The sequence below is a fragment of the Perissodus microlepis genome, chromosome 23, assembly GCF_051167445.1.
Source record: "Perissodus microlepis isolate ML-2025 ecotype Zambia chromosome 23, ASM5116744v1, whole genome shotgun sequence".
NCBI lineage: Eukaryota > Metazoa > Chordata > Actinopteri > Cichliformes > Cichlidae > Perissodus > Perissodus microlepis.
The window spans coordinates 22,462,764-22,470,910 of NC_140482.1; positions in this window are offsets into that span (position 1 = coordinate 22,462,764).

An 8,147-nucleotide genomic window follows, 5' to 3' on the forward strand; every position below is an offset into this window, starting at 1 on the left:
GCATGCTAAACAAATTATTGATTTGTTTAAAGTAAAACAACCATTTCGTCCAAACCAGGTCTCAGCAGACCAAACCAGGTCTTAATCACAACAGAATAACGAGTCAGGTTCCCATCAAAAAACCTGATCTCCAGGGCAAGACATAAATTTCTGATCTCATTAGACTGATGGATGGAAAGATAGATATGTGAACTTGGGTGTTATGATTGTGCTCCTAATTCATTAAAAACAATGAAGAACACAGCTCTGAAATAGAATATTTATAACAATAAAATACACGAAAACAAAGTGTTATGGAACATAAATCGAAACCAAACAAAAGGAACACAGAAACACAAGACTGAAAACAAGGCAAATATGTTCCTGAATTTATTTACCTGCACACATGCATACAGATGACGTAAATACAAATGTGAAACCTATTTATTTTGTTTCCAGGTAAACACAAACTAATACATTTTAAAACATCATCAGTGATTAGCATAAATGTAAATATTATATAGGCACAGTGTTATTGCTAAGCACTTGTATGCCATAAACGAATGCAGAAAAGCAATAACACTGTGGCTTAACAATAACAATAGATTTGATATTGGCAGGTTTTATTGTTTGTTTGTCTTTAGTTTTTTTCTTTTCTTTTTTTCTCAAGACACTGAAATAGCTAAAAACTAAATTAATTAAAAATAATAAATAAACACATGAAGAAAAATGTTTTGTTTCAACAGAAGAAAAGAATAGAACCTTTGTGCAAAGCATTTGTGAAAACAATCAAATATTCTCAGTCTTGTAAGACTCAGCGCAAGTACCACAATCAGGGAAATAGTAACCCATGAACTACAGTTTGAAGATTATTGTGCTCTTGCTGTTCTTTCCATGAACTGCAGAAGGTCACCAGCTGTTTTACTAGGGCAGCAAAAACACTTTGGTTATACCAGCCATCATCTCACTTCCTGTACGGAGATCCAGTCATCTGTATTTCTAACACTCAACTTAATGCTGTTTTGCTAGTTAGAAAGCACAAATACATCTATCACCTCCATTGATCCGGAAACCAAGTTTCATGTCAGGAAATATTGCTTTGCTTCTGGTTTGCTTCAGATCCTGTCCGATCATAAAATATTCAACTACCAAGTGTCTACTGAAGTGCAAGGTTTACAGAGCTGTGGTTTTGTGACATGGTGCTGTGGAGATACAGAAATTATTTTACTGCTACCATATATTCTTTATCATTAACATTGCATTAAACAGTTTATTAAAGCTACTGGCATCATATTAACCTTTTTATTACAGGTGCAGCTATAATCATTGTATACACATTTGCATGTTCTGCTCATTAAGAGTCGATGCTCAGTCTAGTGAAGGTTTCAAGCTTTGTGGAACACGATGTCTTCACAATCTATTGTGTAAAGTGACTTGGAGCAACAGAAGGATAAACAGCATTCACGCTTACAGACATATATGATTTAAACATAGGCTAGGCCAAAGGCCTGGAATTAATTTAGCTTCAAACTGCATTTGAGCTTGCCTAGTAACAAGTGACAGAAGAAGAGCTTAGAAAGAGTAAAGTCCCCAGGGGCTATTCAGAGAATGAGTTTAATTACCATGTATGGACAAAAGTACTAGAAAGAGGAACATCTCTGTCTATTTTAGCTATAATTGATTAGTTACTGTAACTGATGCATATTATGTTCATTTGTGACGCAGAAGGGGTTGAACCCTGACATGAATAAAACCATTCTGAATTGAGCTGTTCGGTGAAGATCAATGCTGGTGTTGCAGTATACATCTTCCCACGCATGTACTCAATAAATCATTGTTTGACTGCACTCTTCTGGGCCTCTGTTTGTTCCATTGCTCAACATTTTCGAATTCGGGACAGTGCTCATACCAGAAGCTTGGGCAGTTTGACCAAATGCAGCAGCATCATTTGTTTTCAGTCACTTGGAAAGACAAGCTCTCTAACGCTGAAGTTTTGTCCTGTGTAGGAAAGCCAACAGTGTACCCAATGGCCCTGACTGCTCAGCTGTGTTGTGGTCATGATGCTTGATGGCAAACTGCCCAAGGATATACCCTATGGTCAATGATCCAGTTGGGCTCGAAAATGCAAGTGCTACAAACGTGCTTTAAAGCCCCAAATTGATTCCCTAATATTATAGAAGCTGGCCTCATAGTGCATTCATTAAAGAGATGCCATCAAAGCAGATGTGCAGAGTTGAAAAGAAAAACAAGATACTACAATGAAGCACCATAGAAAATGTCAAGTAAACTAGCATGCCTGCAGCAGACAGAACAGCCCCTGATTTCAGTCAGTGAGGACAACATTCTTGTATTTCCTGTGAGGCAGAACCACCACCACAGGAGAGAGAAATGGCTTCTGGGAAACCTTAAATGATACACTGGCTTAGAAAACATTTGACTGTAGTAAGTGTCTGGTAGCATGAATCTAGAGTGGGTCAAGTGGAATGCAAACAAATTTCCTACAGAAACATCTCATGACAAGAAGCACCATGGGTCTCTATTATGGTTAGTGGTCTGCACTTCACACAGTTGATTCCAATGTGAACACACACGTCAAAGACCAGAACAGTTTTGTTAGAAATTTCCCCCCAAATTAACATTGAATTCCTGTGCTGCACTCCTTAGAGACTGATTTAATATTTCAGCACAGAAAAACAAATTAAAATTTTCACAAGTTTGCACTTGCGAAAATTTTAATTTGTTATTTTAATTGTTTCCTATCTTATTACATACACTTATTCTTCTTTTTTCTTTTTTTATACTAAGTTAATATACTGTGTTGTGTTGTTTGTGTTGCGTTGTGATGTGTCATATCGTGTCGTGTTGTGTTATATGTAGTGCCGACGTAGGACAGTTTTCCAATTTCATTGTACTACTGTCCTATGTATGACTGTGCAATGACAATAAAGAGTTATCTTATCTTATCTGTTATCTTATCTTATTATCATTCCTACCTTATAAAAGTTCCGTGTTAACTAAAAGAAAGGCAGGCAGGGCCATTTACAACCACAGAACTGGACTTAAAATAAATTTTATTCTGTATTTTTATAATTTTGGGTAGTTCCTGTGTTCGCCAGTAGGAATATGACAGCTAGGGATGGGTATCGAAAACCGGTTCTTGTTGAGAACCGGTTCCCACTGTTTCAATTCCTTGTAATTGTTTGCCATTTTTGCAAACGATTCCCTTATCGATTCCAGTCACCCCGAATGACGTCACCACGTTGCGGAGCTTCATTTACCTGGCAGGAAACACGGCGGCTCAAACGCTCAAAAGTTTGATATACTTTACAAGAACGGATGACAACAGGGCAACTTGCAATACTTGCAAAGTAGATATTTCATTTACGGGAGGAAACACTACGAATATGCAAAAGCATTTGCTCACAAAACACACGATAACCTTAAATGAATGTCATGTTTTTAATTACACTCCGGACTCGTGTATCTCAGCCCAGCAGCAGCGGTAACGCTTGCACGTCCTCTCCCATTAATGCGGCAGGTAAATAATCAACTAACAGTGCATATTATGTTAGCGCGATCTGCCTTATTACAAAACCTGCCATTACTGTGCATTTAGGTGACCATGATGAGAGAGACAGACAGACAGAGTCAGATGGCAGTTCTCGCTGCAGTCTACCGGTAGCGTCTCCTTTCAGGCCAGGATAGACGAATGTCACCGAGCAGTGACTAAGTTTGTGGTCAAAGGCTTGCACCCATTTGCCACAGCAGATGCCCCCGATTTTCGGTAAGTGAATGTGTTTAATTGTAGGCAGGGACATTACTGGATATTCTTGTGTAATTGCTACAGAATAATTTATGTTATACTTTGTTATTGCTACAGAATAATATTTATTTTATTATTTTACATTTACAATTTTTTTTCCTGGGGACCCTGTGACACCCCATTGAAGAGCCGTAGGCTGTGGATCTCTTAAGATCTCACTGTTGGGTTTGTAAGGCCATGTTACTCCTAAATTTCTATCTTGTTCAAAGAGAAGATATAAAACAAAGTTCTAAGCTAATCGACCTTAGTGTTCTCCTTTTTAAAAAAGAATCGATAAGAGAATCGATAAAGAATCGAATCGTTAAACAGAATCGAAAATGGAATCGGAATCGTGAAAATCTTATCAATACCCATCCCTAATGACAGCAATATAAAATCCATGTATACTTGTTAAAAAAATTTGTGTAGATATGCCTTCACCTTCCACTCAATTACATGTTTACTGGCTGGAGTTTAGATATAAGGAAGAGATGCAACTGGTGTCTTGAAAAGCACCCACTCTGCTGATGTTAAAAAGAAGTGAAAACAAAAACATGAAAATATAAGTGAGTGATCAGCACCCTGCAGTGGTCAGAGAGAGAAACTAACAAACCCTCTTCTCATATCCATTGTCTGCTCCTTAACAGGTTCAGGTCATAGGGTCAGCGCTCCAAGTAGAGAAGTAGAGAACAGATATCTCTCTCTGCTGCCACTTTCCCTAGACTCAGCTTCCATTGAAGAAGGCATGTCAACAGGATTGAGGACTTCTTCAGAATGTTCCCATCTCCAGCAAGACTCCTCTGACAATGAGAGAGAGCAGAAAACTACCAACTATGTAACTCCACGGTCCAGTGTTTTCTGTACTAAGAAGAGAGTAATCTGACTGCCATTTACCGTTTTTTTCAGACCATAAAGCACACTAGATTATAAGGTGCACTGATCATCCTCAAGCTTCACTCTGTTTATGTTATGCTAACATAGCTGTGTTGCACATCATTATATACCAGCTAGCCCAACTTCAGTAACCCTACAAAGGTCACTGCTGTTTAGTTTTCTGTCTTCATTTATGTCGGAAGTGATAGCAGAGCTGTACATTTAAATTTTTTCAGAAATCTCTCAGTCAGAACATGCTATATCATGTTTACGTGGAAACTAGCGAGCTAACTTCCTGCTAACTTCTAACTCCATTAAATTGAAAAAATTCTGTTTTCATGGATGCCTGGATGTTAAACCTGGTAAAGCAGCAACGCTGATCATTTTATTAAAGATGAAAGAATTTAGACAGTTTTTAACTCTTAGTGATGCCGCAGTGTTCGTTTGACTTTGGGACCTGAAGCAGACGGAGTTTTGGACCCAGATTACTTCGCGAGGCTCCTGACTACAGCAGCCGTAATGCTCCAACAATCTAACAAGCGGTGCGGCTTCGTAGCTTACCAAAGTCAAACTAAAACATTTTTTGATAGATTGTTGAGCGCTGTGTACTACATAAAATCAGTTTGAGGTAAGTAAGCACAACCAGAATTCATACATAAGGCACACTGTCGATTTTTGAGAAAATTAAAGGATTTTAAGTGCACCTTATAGTCGGTAAAAATACGGTATAGCGATGTGTCGGTCGTGAACGAAATGGCTCTTAGAGCCGGATCTTTGAAGTGAACGACACGAGCCGGCTACTTATTGGGAGCCGTGTTTTTTTTCCCCTTTCTTTCACCCTCTCTCTCGCACTTTTTTTTCCACTTCACTCCGCACGCAAGCCTTGTGCTTGCGCTGGGTGGAGGGGCGGTAGTTACACTCGCAGTAGCACAGGAACAGAGCGGGAGGGAAAGAGAATGTGCATCTTCTTTTTGTTTTCATATTTTAATTTATATTTAATTGTGTTGTGGTTTGCAGTGTTTTGTGTTGTTTCACTTTAAATTTGTTTAAAAGGAAAAAGCTGAAAATGTAATTAGCTAAAAGATGAAATGTAAATAGTTGTTTTTTGTATTATATGATTGATTTATTACTTTTTATGTGGAGTGAATAAATAACAGTATATTTACGGTGGCCCCTAGAGACAAAGCACGCAAAAACTCCAAAACACGTAAAAACTCCAAAACACAGAAAAACTCCATAGCACGTACAAACTTCAAAACACAACAGAAGTGCTCCAGGATGCTAGGGACAGTGTTGAGCTTTTGTTACCTAGTGGCTACACAAGCCAGGAAGTACCAGATTTGGTGTGTGGTAGTAACAGGTAAATGAACATTTTTTTTAATTATTTGAATATATATGAGTGCTTGTGTATAAATACACAAACAATACACATATGCTTTCAATTGTGTAATTTACGTGATCTAGGTAGCTCTTGTTTTGGAAGTTCAGTTAACTCTAGAAAGGTGCTTTGGAGTTTGTATGTGCTTTGTCTCTAGGGGCCACCGTATATATTTATATATAAACATTTATAAATAAAACCACCGTTTTTTGTTTTTTTTTTACATTAGTAATTCCTTTTGTGCATAATTTTATATTGTTGTTAATAATAAATTAATTAAAGCAACAAAACGACCTGAAGAGCCGGTTGGGAGCCGAAAGAGACAGTTCTCTAAAAAGAGCCGGAAATCCCATCACTAATACGGTAAATAGACTCCATTCCCAGAATCTAGTGGTTGTGATAAAGCAACTCATAGCTAGCTGATCACAGTCTAAAGAAAATAAAGATGGTGCCAAATGTTAGAAGTCAGCAAACACATAGGACTATCATTTCTGACAGTGCTACCTCTAGCAGCTGTTTTGTAGTCTATGAGCTGCTCCTTCCCTTTTCTTTTCTTTTCTTTCATCCTTTTGTTATGTATTTATTTTTTTCTATCCTTCCTTCAACAAATTTCTTCCAGTTTTGTTTACTAATATTGGCATTTGATTATCTGATTTAATTAATTTTTTAACTATATACAGATGCATACCCATTTATTTATTTTGATTTTGGCATACACATGTATGAATGCACCAGTGTGTACATGCATATGCACGGATGTTATTATCAGTATTCCATTATAATTATAATTTTTCAGCGGTGGTTTATCCCTTGGCATTTCCCACAATGAACTCCCAAGGCTAGATCTTCTGAAGTTCTCTGCCCATCACAGAAAACTAGAGGAAGAACAACTCATTTTGTTGGCATGGTGTTTGTATCGTTCTTTTTCTTCTCTCTCCTCCCCTCCTTGATGTCCACACTGTATGATTTGACTGTGTATTTCTATACTAAGCCTCACCCTTCTGCGCTCTCTCTCTGTGTAACCTTTATTCAAATGGTTTAAAGAAAACTTCAGTCATTCATTACAATGATTACATTATCTTCTTTTCTATGTTGTACTTTAACATGATCATCCATTAAATCCATCACATGTTAATATATTTTTCTGTATGTCTCACTTAGTTTTGTTTTTTTTTTCAATATTTTATTTTAATTTTTTCAGCATAGAAAACTCCATCAACAAACAAATACAGCTCAGGTGCTGAGATGATAGGACAAGAAATAGCACAATAATAATAGTCAATAGGGAAAGACAAAAGAAAAAAGAAAGAAAACATTAAAATTAGAAACTACCAGTATCCATAATGAATTAAATGTCATGAATATGTAATAAACAGGGAAATTGCAGTGCCATGGTACATGTTTATACAACGTGAGCTTTCTCAAGATGAGAACAAAACGGAGTCCAGGATTTTGAGAAAACATTTGCTGCAGGTGTTTGCAGGTATCGAACTTTTTCCAGCTGAATGACTGATAACATGTCATTGAGCCAGACACTGAAGGAGGGAGGAGCAGCGGACTTCCATTCCTTTAGAATAAGTCTTTTCGCAATCATCATTCCGAGGTCGATTGGCACCCGCACAGTCGCAGGGATAGTCCTGGAACGTACACAGCCAAAAACTGCAATTTCTGGATTGGGTGAGATGGAAATCCCATAAGCTTTAGAGTACCAATCAAATATTTTGGACCAAAAATTGGTCAATGAGGGGCAATGCCAGAAAGCGTGAGCCAATGTGCTCTCTGATGTTTTACATCTGTCACATATGGGGGAAGTTGAAGGATAAATTTTGTGTAGTCGAACCTTGGAATAATGTAGCCGATGGACAATTTTAAATTGTATTAATTGATGTCTGCTGTTAACAGAGCAGGAATGAATTTTTGATAGGCATTTGTCCCACATTGATTCTGATATTTCTATGCCCAATTCCTCCCTCCAAGCGTCTCTTATCCTCGTAGTCTGCACTTCAATGCTGTCATCAAACAAATGTACAATTGTAGAAATCAAATGTTTGGAGTAAGGAGGGCTCAGGAACACCTTAAAAAGGTTATGTTCATGTGGAACATCTTGGTAATTTT